Source organism: Trichomycterus rosablanca, chromosome 4 (assembly GCF_030014385.1).
Source record: "Trichomycterus rosablanca isolate fTriRos1 chromosome 4, fTriRos1.hap1, whole genome shotgun sequence".
NCBI lineage: Eukaryota > Metazoa > Chordata > Actinopteri > Siluriformes > Trichomycteridae > Trichomycterus > Trichomycterus rosablanca.
The window spans coordinates 14,666,732-14,681,435 of record NC_085991.1 but is presented as its reverse complement, the minus strand read 5'-3'; the positions used below and the strand labels follow the sequence as shown (position 1 = coordinate 14,681,435).

The window sequence follows — 14,704 nt, the reverse complement described above, 5'->3', positions numbered from 1 at the left end:
CAACCGAATACACCCCGGCCTCCTTATGGAATGTAGAGGTCTCATGAGAGGCATCCCAGAAGTGTGGGAAACAGTCCAACACAGCCTCTTTTGCAAATTGCATTCTACACAATAACCTATATATGAGATTGTTTTAAGAGGAATATTAAAAAGAGATATCTGACCAAATTATTTTATATGAACCTTCCAGACACCTCAATACCATTCATTTAAGGAATAAAATAAAGCAAGCCAGCACACTCTTTGCTTCGTATGAAGGCTAGCACGCTAGCATGTAGCCTAAACTGTAAGAGTCCCGCCGGTGCAGTCGACCGCCAGCAGGGGGCCTGGGCGGCGCAGGGTAAGAGCTGGAGGATCTGGGGTTCAGAACTCCAATTCCCAGAAACCCCAGCGGCAATCAGCGCCAACCAGGCTCAGCTGTGCGGCACTGCATATAAACCCTGTGTCTGACAGCAGCCAGCGTCGCACCGTTGTTTCAGTGCGATCAGCCAAGGTGGGTATATATAAGAGTGAAAGTAAAAAAGAAAGTAAAAGAAAAGGAAGTGAACGAAAAGGAAGAGAGAAAAAAGGAAAGAGAAGAGAAACTAAACATAGAAGAGTGCAGCACAATTAGAAAGTCGAAAGAAAGAAAAAACGGAAAAGGAGAAGAAAAAAAAAGGAATCGAGTTAAAGGGGAAAATAAGAGTAAAAAGAAAGCGAGATAACTGGGCTGAGTCAATAGACGCTCATTTTCAGTTTGTTAAAACTTTTCAGTTACACAAGCACTTAAGTTTTTGTTTCTTTCGAAAGAGAACACAACTATCTCTCCACGGGAGCGTGGGGAGGAATCTGAGTTAAGTTTATTTATATTTCAGAAGTTTCCTTTGTTTGAGCACGCCACAGTTGGCGTCTCCTTTGTTTGCGATTTGCCGCCTTTACATTTCTGCCGCTTTTGTAGCGGTTTTCCATTCACTCATCCATCCGGCTCAGTGGCGCACGGATAAAGCGCTGGGTTGTGGTGCAAGCGACCGCGGTTCGAATCCAGTACGAACCAAAGTCACATACGTTCATTATTTCATTTGAATATCGTGATTATCAGTGTAAGTATACAGGTTGGTATACTTATTCGATTCTGTTTATAACAAATAAATAAACAACTAAATAAATATTTATATAAATAAATAAAATAACACAAAAAATACACTCTGCACTTGGATCCAGTAATCCCTACCCCCACCCCCCGTAACAGAACGGTGCGACCAAAGTATGGATCCAGCGGAGCTAAAACCCATTAAAGAAGCTCTACAACATCAGGGATCAGCCATTGGTCGACATGAGCAACTGCTGCACGAGATGATGCAGCTGTTGACAATATTAGTTAAATGTCACACTGAACAGGCCGTGGCTGCGGCTGCTGAACAGCGCCCTCCTCAGGTGGCCACCTCCTCTCCAGACCAAGTCCCGGTCAGAGAGGACTCTCAGGTGGCAAACCCTGAGCGCTATGCAGGAGAACCAGAGAAGTGCAGGGGATTCCTGTTACAGTGCTCGTTGGTATTTGAGCAGCAGCCATCCCGGTTTCCTACCGAGCGATCAAAAGTGGCGTTTATGGTATCTCTCCTCACAGGCAGAGCGCTGACCTGGGCCACTGCCCTCTGGGAACAGGGTTCCCCAGAATGCACTACCAGCCAGGCTTTTATCGAGGCCCTACGTCAAACTTTCTACCAGCCCGTTGGTGGAAAGGAGGCCGGGCCCCGCCTACTGGAGCTCTTTCAGGGTGCTCGTTCGGTAGCAGATTATGTGATTGACTTTCGCACTCTGGCAGCAGAAAGCAAGTGGAATGAGGAAGCCCTAATAGCAATATTTCAGCGGGGGCTTAATGGCAGGATAAGGGATGAACTGGCCACTCGTGATCTGCCCTCCACTCTTTCTGCGCTCTATGAGTTGTGCATCCGCCTAGATAACCGTCTGCGCCAGAGGGCCAGAGAGCGGGCGAGAAGTACTTTTACCCCTAGATCTGGACAGTCCTGGCAGGGTCCTCCAGAGCAAACGGTACCCCCGCAGGAAGTACCAGAGCCCATGCAGCTTGGAGGTACCCGCCTGCCGAGTTCAAGGGTCGCTCGTCCTTCGTCTGGTGTGGGACAGGCGTCGGGAAACGGAAGGGTCTACCCCGATCAGGGGGGTCGGGTTTAGACCGTACCGGGTCCCCCACTTCTGGCCTTCTCCTCCCAGTCACATTATCATGGCCCCCTCAAAGGCACACTGAATTAAGGGCCTTTGTAGACTCTGGGGCCGCTGGCAGTTTTATTGATTCCTCACTGGCCTTGTCTTTGGGACTTCCAGAGTCCCTGGACCACCCACTACCCATTCTTGCCATCGATGGTCGGGCTATAGGATCGGGTCAGGTCATTCACCGCACTAAACCCCTGACCATGCAGGTGGGCTCTCACTTAGAGCAGGTGGAATTATACCTGACACAGGCCCCCCACTTGCAGTTAGTATTGGGATACCCTTGGCTCCAGTCGCACAACCCCCGTATCGACTGGGCAACACGGTCAGTATATGCGTGGGGCCCCCAGTGTCAGGGGACCTGTTTAGGGTTTTCAGGACAAGCCTTGGGCACATCAAAGCCCCAGATGCCCCTGATACCCGATCTCTCACAAGTTCCCAGTATCTACTGGGATCTGAAAGAAGTGTTTAGTAAGGCCAAGGCACAAGTTCTTCCCCCTCACAGGCCGTATGACTGTGCTATCAATCTTCTACCGGGCACCACACCACCCAGGGGAAGATTGTTTGCACTGTCCCCTCCTGAACGAACCGCCATGGACAATTATATTCGGGAGGCTCTCGAGGCAGGGTTTATCCAACCCTCCTCATCACCTGCAGGTGCAGGATTCTTTTTTGTTGGTAAAAAAGATGGGGGGCTCCGGCCCTGTATAGATTATAGAGGGATTAATGCCATTACCATAAAATATCGCTACCCCCTGCCCCTCATGCAGACGGCCTTTGAGGCACTGCAGCAAGCATCCGTATTTTCAAAGCTGGACTTGCGCAGTGCCTACAACCTGATCCGCATAAGGCAGGGGGATGAGTGGAAGACTGCCTTCATAACCCCCTCAGGGCATTATGAGTACCGCGTTATGCCCTTTGGCCTTATGAATGCCCCGGCAGTCTTTCAGCGCCTGATTAATGACGTGTTGAGAGAGGCCTTAGACAGGTACGTATATGTCTACCTGGATGACATACTCATTTACAGTCGGTCTCTCGAAGAACATGAAGGGCATGTCCGGCGGGTTCTCCAATTACTTTTGGAGAACCATCTTTACGTCAAGTTAGAGAAGTCCGTGTTTCACACTGAGACAGTGTCATTTCTGGGCTTTGTAATATCAAAAGGCACCCTCCGGATGGACCCAGCAAAATTTAAAGCTGTGACAGAATGGCCCCGTCCTACCTCTCTTAGGCAAGTCCAGTCCTTCCTGGGGTTTGCTAATTTCTTCCGACGGTTTGTGCATAATTTCAGTACCATAGCGGCACCCCTTACTGCTCTTACCCGGAAGACCCCAGGGCCCTTTCGCTGGACTTTGGAAGCACAGAAAGCCTTTGAAGAGGTTAAAGCAAGACTGACATCGCCACCGGTCCTTCAGTTACCTGACTCTGAAGAACCATTCATTGTGGAGGTGGATGCATCGGACGTGGCTGTGGGAGCGGTACTCTCGCAGCGTCTAGGGCCAAACAAAAAGCTTCATCCCTGTGCCTTCTATTCACACAGGCTAACCCCAGCGGAGCGCAACTACAGCATTGGAGATAGGGAACTCCTAGCTGTCAAACTTGCGTTGGAAGAGTGGAGGCACTGGCTGGAGGGGGCCAAACATCCATTTGTGGTCTGGACAGACCACAAAAACCTGGCTTATATACAGCAGGCCAAGCGCCTAAATCCCCGACAGGCCAGATGGGCCTTATTTTTCGGACGCTTCAATTTTCTGTTGTCATACAGACCGGGTTCTAAGAACACCAAACCCGATGCTCTGTCCAGACAATGGGCACCTCCTGGTTCTGACCCCTCGCCGGAGCCCATTATACCAGCTCCACAAATCCTGGCTCCCCTCCGCTGGGGAATAGAAGACACCATTCGGGAAGCTCTTCGCCAAGAGCCAGATCCCGGTGGTGGACCTAGTGGACGCCAGTACGTTCCCACGTCGGCCCGACAGCAGGTTATGCAGTGGGGACACTCCTCCCCATTCTCTGGACACCCAGGAGTTGGCAGATCTCTGGAATTCCTTCGGAGACGCTTCTGGTGGCCAGGGATGGAAAAAGACGTCCGCGCCCATATAGCTTCTTGCGAGGTGTGCGCAAGAAACAAATCGCCTAGGTCCAGGCCCCCAGGGCTCCTCCAGCCATTGCCCATTTCAACACGCCCATGGTCGCACATCTCCATGGATTTTGTGACTGGTTTACCCCCCTCTAAAGGCAACAGGGTCATCCTGGTTATTGTAGATCGCTTCTCCAAGGCCTGCAAGTTTGTGGCTCTGCCCAAACTTCCTTCTGCCAAGGAGACAGCTGATCTGCTACTCCAACATGTGGTCCGGGTACACGGGATGCCCAGTGACCTTGTATCAGACAGAGGACCCCAGTTTGCTAGTCGGTTCTGGAAAGCCTTTTGCCAACGAATGGGGGCCACGGTAAGTCTTGCCTCCGGGTTCCACCCGGAATCCAACGGCCAGACAGAGAGGGTGAACCAGGACCTAGGCCAAATGTTACGCTGCCTGACAGCAAACAACCCTGCCTCCTGGGTGGATCAACTGCCATGGGCTGAATACGCCCATAACACCCTTTGGCACTCGTCCATAAGCATGTCGCCTTTCGAGTGCCAATTTGGGTATTCGCCACCCATGTTTGCGGATCAAGAAAGGGAGGTGGGGGTACCGTCTGCTGATCAGTATGTCCGTCGCTGTCGTAGAGCCTGGCAGAGGGCTCGCACTTCCCTCCAGGCAGTCACGGCAGCCAGAAAACAAGTCGCGGATCGGAAGCGGCGTGACGCCCCAACTTTCCGCGTTGGCCAACGTGTCTGGCTCTCCACCCGGGATCTGCCACTTCGGGTGAAGTCACGCAAATTGGCGCCCCGCTTTGTGGGGCCCTTCAAGGTGGAAAGGCGCATCAATCCAGTGACATACCGCTTGCGCCTGCCACCAAACATGAGGGTCCACCCCACCTTCCATGTTTCACACCTCAGGCCTTTTGTGTGTGGTGCCCCAGCACCAGGCAACACTCCCCCAGGACCACGCCTCATAGGTGGGGCTCCGGCGTACACAGTTCGCCGGTTGTTAGATTCTCGCCGGGTAAGGGGTAGCACCCAGTATTTAGTAGACTGGGAGGGATATGGGCCTGAGGAACGAACATGGGTCCCGGCGCGCCGGATCCTGGATCCGGAATTAATCCGGGAGTTCCGACGTGACAGAGCTGCTGGTTTGGGGACGTCGGGAGCCGCCCCTAGAGGGGGGGGTTCTGTAAGAGTCCCGCCGGTGCAGTCGACCGCCAGCAGGGGGCCTGGGCGGCGCAGGGTAAGAGCTGGAGGATCTGGGGTTCAGAACTCCAATTCCCAGAAACCCCAGCGGCAATCAGCGCCAACCAGGCTCAGCTGTGCGGCACTGCATATAAACCCTGTGTCTGACAGCAGCCAGCGTCGCACCGTTGTTTCAGTGCGATCAGCCAAGGTGGGTATAGATAAGAGTGAAAGTAAAAAAGAAAGTAAAAGAAAAGGAAGTGAACGAAAAGGAAGAGAGAAAAAAGGAAAGAGAAGAGAAACTAAACATAGAAGAGTGCAGCACAATTAGAAAGTCGAAAGAAAGAAAAAACGGAAAAGGAGAAGAAAAAAAAAGGAATCGAGTTAAAGGGAAAAATAAGAGTAAAAAGAAAGCGAGATAACTGGGCTGAGTCAATAGACGCTCATTTTCAGTTTGTTAAAACTTTTCAGTTACACAAGCACTTAAGTTTTTGTTTCTTTCGAAAGAGAACACAACTATCTCTCCACGGGAGCGTGGGGAGGAATCTGAGTTAAGTTTATTTATATTTCAGAAGTTTCCTTTGTTTGAGCACGCCACAGTTGGCGTCTCCTTTGTTTGCGATTTGCCGCCTTTACATTTCTGCCGCTTTTGTAGCGGTTTTCCATTCACTCATCCATCCGGCTCAGTGGCGCACGGATAACGCGCTGGGTTGTGGTGCAAGCGACCGCGGTTCGAATCCAGTACGACCCAAAGTCACATACGTTCATTATTTCATTTGAATATCGTGATTATCAGTGTAAGTATACAGGTTGGTATACTTATTCGATTCTGTTTATAACAAATAAATAAACAACTAAATAAATATTTATATAAATAAATAAAATAACACAAAAAATACACTCTGCACTTGGATCCAGTAATCCCTACCCCCACCCCCCGTAACATAAACACGAGAAAATAAAGCAGCGCTGTTTGATTATTTATTTAGTGTCAACATTAAGATCATTTATTTGAAACAAAATTGTTAAGTAAAGTACAACACTTACCAAAATTAGACGGAAGATGAAAAAGTCCCATCAGACTGGTGTACATGCTACTCAAAAATAGCATAATGAGTAAGAAAATGTTCGTCCATTTAGTTTAACAAAGGTTCCACTTCACAAAAGACAAGTTTACTTTTGCAAAAAGCCTTAAATGAAAAGTAAAAAGTAATTTGCAACAATAGGATATAAAAGTTAAAACAAATGGCTACCCGAACACAAGAAAATCATTTTTGCCTGATTCACAAACAGCAAGCTGAAAAAAGGCGGACTTACACGTAAATGGTGGGCGTTTTTCTGTTTAATTACCTTAACTTAACTTCTTTAAGTTAATCTGATAGAAGTTTTTTTTTTTGTTTAGTAAACTTAAATCTTTTAGCACATTTAAATGTGTACTCAAATGAGTACAATAAACTCTGCATTTTATAGTAGAGCAGAAAAACTTAAATATTTTATGTATGTTGTACTAAAGATGTTTGATTAGATATAAAGTCCGGGCTAACAGTGTACTGATCCGAGCTGCAAATCGAAATACGACGAATCAGAATCAAAATCATACAGAACAAGAAACAAAATGAATACGGTCTCGCTCAATTTTACAAGCTCTTGCTTTGCCACCACACAAATCAAGGGAAAGCGCGAACGCGGTCCCTCAATATCAGAAATTAGCGTTCTATTTCACGTTTGTATCAACAAGCTTTTTAGGTAAACGCTGCCTATCCAAAAATAGCTCTGAACGACCACTTTTTTCCCCACGCAATAACACCACGAATCTGTCCAATTGATCGGAGCTGCACGCAAAAGAACAACGAATCAGAACGAAAATCTCTATCTTTGCCACCACAGAAATCAGGGAAAAGCGCGAACGCAGTCCCCCACTATCAGAAATTATGCAGTCGAGATTCCCACATTTGTGGAATTCGCAGCGGTGAGCACAACCGGAGTGCAATGGCTGAGCCTCGCCCTGGGTGAACCACCTTCTTGATCATGGTCTCGCCCCTGCCAGGTAAGTATGAGGTCCAGAGGCACCGCCGAACAGAGACACCGAATCACACACCGTTCAAACTCACGGTGAGCTCCACTCGTCTACTCATCACACCAGCACAAACCTCACCGAACACAAACGCCGCTATTCTGCAACATCAAAACGACCACGCCGACATTTGCCTGAAAATAAAAATAGAAAAACACTTGGTTCAACCAAAACAGAAGAAAAAAATGATCATTTCAAATTAATCTACAAAAAAAGAAAAAAAAACACTGTAAAAATCCACCTGACAAGCATGCCCTTTACAGGTTTGGCATAGCTCAATCATGAAACGGTCAAATTAGCCTAAGAAATAGTGCAAACGGCTAATTATGTGCCCAGTGCTAAAGCTGATCTAAAACACAGGTCTCTCTAACGTTTGTATCAACAAGCTTTTTATGCCTATCCAAAAATAGCTCTGGACGACCACTTTTTTTCCAAGGCAACAACGCCAAAAATCCGTTCTACACTGTAAGCCCGGATAAGTTCAATCTACTTAAAACATTTGAGGAAACCGCTTGCCTTCAAAAAGTTAAGTAATGTATAATGAAAACTTGAGTTAACATAACATAAAACATTAAGTTATTACATCTAAAAGGCAAGTTGATTAAACTTTATTTTTTTTGTTACAGTGGGGTCAAAAAGTATTTAGTCAGCCACTGATTGTGCAAGTTCTCCTACTTAGAAAGATGAGAGAGGTCTGTAATTTTCATCATAGGTACACTTCAATTATGAGAGACTAAATGAGAAAAAAAAATCCAGGAAATCACATTGTAGGATTTTTAAAGAATTTATTTTTAAATTATGGTGGAAAATAAGTATTTGGTCAATAACAAACAAGCAAGATTTCTGGCTCTCACAGACCTGTAACTTCTTCTTTAAGAAGCTCTTCTGTCCTCCACTCGTTACCTGTATTAATGGCACCTGTTTGACCTCGTTATCTGTATAAAAGACACCTGTCCACAGCCTCAAACAGCCAGACTCCAAACTCAACCATGGCCAAGACCAAAGAGCTGTTGAAGGACACCAGGAAGAAAATTGTAGACCTGCACCAGGCTGGGAAGAGTGAATCTACAATAGGCAAGCAGGTGTGTGTGAATAAATCAACTGTGGGAACAATTGTAAGAAAATGGAAGACATACAAGACCATTGATAATCTCCCTTGGGGTCAAGATCTCATCCCATGCGGTCAAAATGATCATGAGAACGGTGAGCAAAAATCCCAGAACTACACGGAGGGACCTGATGAATGACCTGCAGAGAGCTGGGACCAAAGTAACAAAGGCTACCATCAGTAACACACTACGCCGAGAGGGACTCAAATCCTGCAGTGCCAGGCGTGTCCCCCTGCTTAAGTCAGTACATGTCCAGGCCCGTCTGAAGTTTGCCAGAGAGCATATGAATGATCCAGAAGAGGATTGGGAGAATATCATGTGGTCAGATGAAACCAAAATGGAACTTTTTGGTAAAAACTCAACTCATCGTGTTTGGAGGAAGAAGAAAAACCCAAGAACACCATACCTACTGTGAAGCATGGGGGTGGAAACATCATGCTTTGGGGCTGTTTTTCTGCAAAGGGGACAGGATGACTGATCCGTGTTAAGGGAAGAATGAAAGGGGCCATGTATCGTGAGATTTTAAGCCAAAACCTCCTTCCATCAGTGAGAGCATTGAAGATGGAACGTGGCTGGGTCTTCCAGCATGACAATGATCCCAAACACACTGCTCGGGCAACGAAGGAGTGGCTCCGTAAAAAGCATTTCAAGGTCCTGGAGTGGCCTAGCCAGTCTCCAGACCTCAACCCCATAGAAAATTTGTGGAGACCGTGTTGCCCAGCGACAGCCCCAAAACATCACTGCTCTAGAGGAGATCTGCATGGAGGAATGGGCCAAAATACCAGCTACAGTGTGTGCAAACCTGGTGAAGACTTACAGGAAACGTTTGACCTCTGTCATTGCCAACAAAGGTTATGTTACAAAGTATTGAGTTGAACTTTTGTTATTGACCAAATACTTATTTTCCACCATAATTTACAAATAAATTCTTTAAAAATCCTACAATGTGATTTCCTGGATTTTTTTTTCTCATTTTGTCTCTCATAGTTGAAGTGTACCTATGATGAAAATTACAGACCTCTCTCATCTTTCTAAGTAGGAGAACTTGCACAATCAGTGGCTGACTAAATACTTTTTGGCCCCACTGTATACCAACTAATTTTCCCAATAATTCTACTTATTATCTTGAGCTCAATGGACAAAAATATTGATTTCTTCTTAGTTTTCATGTTAATTACGTTTTAAATATCAATTAGAAATGTTTATAGAAAAACAGACAGAATAATAACATTCTTTTTCTTTATTTCACTTCAGAAGTATTTACTTAAAATACAACATGTCAAGAAAACATCTTAAAAACTGTACAAGCTGTATATAAAGTTCTGATGAAACACAAACAGCTCTTCACAGTAACCATGAACCTGTACTCAGTTTCACACAGCAAGCTGATTTCTTAACGTTTGGCTGCAGCTCTCTAAAACAAAAAAAAAATACAAGAAACAGAAGTATTAATATCAACATTAATACCATTCATTTAAGGAATAAAATAAAGCAAGCCAGCACACTCTTTGCTTCGTATGAAGGCTAGCATGCTAGCATGTAGCCTAAACACGAGAAAATAAAGCAGCGCTGTTTGATTATTTATTTAGTGTCAACATTAAGATCATTTATTTGAAACAAAATTGTTAAGTAAAGTACAACACTTACCAAAATTAGACGGAAGAGGAAAAAGTCCCATCAGACTGGTGTACATGCTACTCAAAAATAGCATAATGAGTAAGAAAATGTTCGTCCATTTAGTTTAACAAAGGTTCCACTTCACAAAAGACAAGTTTACTTTTGCAAAAAGCCTTAAATGAAAAGTAAAAAGTAATTTGCAACAATAGGATATAAAAGTTAAAACAAATGGCTACCCGAACACAAGAAAATCATTTTTGCCTGATTCACAAACAGCAAGCTGAAAAAAGGCGGACTTACACGTAAATGGTGGGCGTTTTTATGTTTAATTACCTTAACTTAACTTCTTTAAGTTAATCTGATAGAAGTTTTTTTTTTTGTTTAGTAAACTTTAATCTTTTAGCACATTTAAATGTGTACTCAAATGAGTACAATAAACTCTGCATTTTATAGTAGAGCAGAAAAACTTAAATATTTTATGTATGTTGTACTAAAGATGTAGTGTAGATCAGGGTTTAAAATGTTTATTTAGGGTTGTTATAGTGATGTAGTGTAGATCAGGGTTTAACATGTTTATTCAGGGATGTTTAGTGATGTAGTGTAGATCAGGATTGAACATGTTTATTTAGGGTTGTTATAGTGATGTAGTGTAGATCAGGGTTAAACATGTTTATTTAGGGATGTTTAGTGATGTTGTGTAGATCAGGGTTAAACATGTTTATTTAGGGATGTTATAGTAATGTAGTGTAGATCAGGGTTAAACATGTTTATTTAGGGTTGTTATAGTGATGTAGTGTAGATCAGGGTTTAACATGTTTATTCAGGGATGTTTAGTGATGTAGTGTAGATCAGGATTTAACATGTTTATTTAGGGTTCTTTAACCAGCCACTAAGGAACACATGCCAGTGTAACTTTAGTGCCGGTCCCAAGCCCGGGTAAATGGTGAGGGTTGTGTCAGGAAGGGCATCCGACGTAAAACACTTTGCCAAAACAAACATGCGAGTTAATCTAAGAGATACCATACCGGATCGGTCGAGGCCCGGGTTAACAACGACCGCCACTGGTGCTGTTGACAAACAGGGTGCTGGTGGAAATTGTGCTACTGTTAGTCGAAGACTGCGAGGAGGGAAATGTGTCAGGAGACAGAAAGAGAGGAGGAAAGTCAAGAGTGTTGGACTGAGGGTGGCAACTCTAAATGTGGGGACAATGACAGGCAAAGGTAGAGAGCTGGCTGACATGATGCAGAGAAGGAAGGTAGATGTTCTATGTGTTCAAGAGACCAAGTGGAAGGGCAGCAAGGCTTACAGCATTGGAGCAGGGTTTAAACTGTTTTACCATGGTGTGGATAGAAAGAGAAATGGAGTAGGGGTGGTCTTGAAAGAGGAGTTAGCAAAGAACGTAGTAGAGGTGAAAAGAGTGTCAGATAGGGTGATGGGTCTGAAGGTAGAGGTAGAAGGTCTGATGTTGAATGTTGTCAGTGGTTATGCTCCACAGGTTGGTTGTGAGAAAGAGGAAAAAGAGAAGTTCTGGAAGGATCTAGATGAAGTGATAGAGAGTATTCCCAAGGAAGAGAGAGTGGTGATCGGAGCAGACCTAAATGGTCATGTTGGTGAAGGAAACAGAGGAGATGAGGAAGTGATGGGTAGGTTTGGTTTTAAGGAAAGGAACCAGGAAGGACAGATGGTGGTGGATTTTGCCAAGAGGATGGAAATGGCTGTAGTCAACACTTATTTCCAAAAACGGGAGGAACATAGGGTGACATATAAGAGTGGAGGAAGGAGTTCACAAGTAGACTACATCCTGTGTAGAAGAGGAAATCTGACGGAGATTGGGGACTGTAAGGTTGTGGCAGGGGAGAGCGTGGCCAGACAGCATCGGATGGTGGTGTGTAGAATGACTGTTGTTGTGAAGAAGAGAAAAAGAATCAAATCAGAGAAGAAGACCAAATGGTGGAAGCTGAGGAAGGAGGAATGTGGTGAAGAGTTCAGAGAGGAGCTGGTAAAGGCTCTGGGTGGTAAGAAAGAGCTTCCAGATGACTGGGCTACTACAGCAACAGTGATTAGAGAGACAGGTAGGAAGGTACTTGGTGTGGCATCTGGACAGAGAAAAGATGATAAGGAAACCTGGTGGTGGAATAGTGAAGTGCAGGAAGCGATTCAAAGGAAGAGGTTAGCCAAGAAGAAATGGGACATTGACAGGACTGATGAAAGTAGACAGGAATATAAGGAAATGAAACATAAGGCAAAAAGAGAGGTAGCAAAGGCAAAGCAGAAGGCGTATGAGGAGTTGTATGAGAGGTTGGACACTAAGGAAGGAGAGAAGGACTTGTATAGATTGGCCAGACAGAGGAATCAGGCTGGAAAGGATGTGCAGCAGGTTAGACTTGTCAAAGATAGGAATGGTAATGTTCTAGCAAGTGAGGTGAGTGTGATGGGAAGATGGAAGGAGTACTTTGAGGAGCTAATTAATGAAAAGAATGAAAGGGAAAGAAGAGTAGAGGTCATAGGAACAGTGGATCAGGAAGTAGAAAAGATCAATGAGAATGAAGTTTGGAAAGCTTTGAAGAGGATGAAGAAAGGGAAGGCAGTTGGACCTGATAACATACCAGTGGAAGTATGGAAATGTCTAGGTGAGATGGCAGTGAGGTTTTTGACTCAATTATTCAATGGCATTGTTGAGAGTGAGAAAATGCCAGAGGAATGGAGGAGAAGTGTGCTGGTGCCAATTTTTAAGAACAAGGGTGATGTACAGAGTTGTAACAACTACAGAGGAATTAAGTTGATGAGCCACACAATGAAGATCTGGGAGAGAGTTGTGTAAGCTAGACTTAGACAAGAGGTAACTATTTGTGAGCAGCAGTATGGTTTCATGCCAAGAAAGAGTACCACTGATGCCATCTTTGCTTTGAGGATGCTAATGGAGAAGTACAGAGAGGGTCAGAAAGAGCTTCATTGTGTCTTTGTTGATTTAGAAAAAGCGTATGACAGAGTGTCAAGGGAGGAGCTGTGGTGTTGTATGAGGAAATCTGGAGTAGTGGAGAAGTATGTCAGACTGGTACAGGACATGTATGAGGACAGCAGGACAGTGGTGAGATGTGCTGTAGGAGTCACAGATAGCTTCAAGGTGGAGGTGGGGCTACATCAAGGATCGGCTCTGAGCCCCTTCTTGTTTGCTTTGGTGATGGACCGACTAACAGATGAGGTCAGGCAGGAATCTTCATGGACTATGATGTTTGCAGATGATATTGTGATCTGTGGTGAGAACAGGGAACAGGTGGAAGATAACTTGGAGAGGTGGAGATATGCACTTGAAAGAAGAGGAATGAAAGTCAGCCGTAGCAAGACAAAGTACATGTGTGTGAATGGGAGAGAGACAGGTGGAACAGTGAGGCTACAAGGAGCAGAAGTCACAAAGGTGAAGGACTTCAAGTACTTAGGGTCGACTGTCCAGGAAAATGGGGAGTGTGGTAAAGAGGTCAAGAAGAGAGTTCAGGCAGGATGGAGTGGATGGAGAAAAGTTTCAGGAGTGATTTGTGACAAAAGGGTGACAGCAGGGGTCAAGGGAAGAGTTTACAAGACAGTGGTGAGACCAGCTATGTTGTATGGTTTGGAGACAGTGGCATTGACAAAACGACAGGAGAAGGAACTGGAAGTGGCAGAAATGAAGATGTTGAGGTTCTCCTTGGGAGTGACAAGGATGGATAAGGTTAGGAATGAGATAATCAGAGGTACAGCACAGGTTAAACAACTAGGAGATAAAGTTAGAGAGGCCAGACTGAGATGGTTTGGACATGTCCAGAGGAGGGACAGCGGGTATATTGGTAGAAGGATGTTAGATATGCAGCTGCCAGGAAAAAGACAAAGAGGAAGACCAAAGAGGAGGTATATGGATGCAGTTAGAGAGGACATGGAAGTAGTTGGGGTGAGGACAGAGGACGCAGTGGACAGAGTGAGATGGAGGAGGATGACTCGCTGTGGCGACCCCTGAAAAGGGAAAAGCCGAAAGAAGAAGAAGAAGAAGAAGAAGAAGAAGAAGATGTTGTACTAAAGATGTTTGATTAGATATAAAGTCCGGGCTAACAGTGTACTGATCCGAGCTGCAAATCGAAATACGACGAATCAGAATGAAAATCATACAGAACAAGAAACAAAATGAATACGGTCTCGCTCAATTTTACAAGCTCTTGCTTTGCCACCACACAAATCAAGGAAAAGCGCGAACGCGGTCCCTCATTATCAGAAATTAGCGTTCTATTTCACGTTTGTATCAACAAGCTTTTTATGTAAACGCTGCCTATCCAAAAATAGCTCTGAACGACCACTTTTTTCCCCACGCGATAACACCACGAATCCGTCCAATTGATCGGAGCTGCACGCAAAAGAACAACGAATCAGAACAAAAATCTCTATCTTTGCCACCACAGAAAT

The 14,704-nt window shown here is 45.1% G+C and overlaps 1 non-coding gene across 1 annotated transcript; it reads right to left on the bottom strand.

Annotated features, from left to right (window-relative positions):
- Positions 1-7,367: 7,367 nt before the first annotated feature.
- On the bottom strand, positions 7,368-7,531 carry LOC134313206 (U1 spliceosomal RNA). Its single transcript, XR_010012099.1, has one exon. It is a non-coding gene; the product is annotated as a U1 spliceosomal RNA (small nuclear RNA).
- Between the last annotated feature and the right edge of the window lie 7,173 nt (positions 7,532-14,704).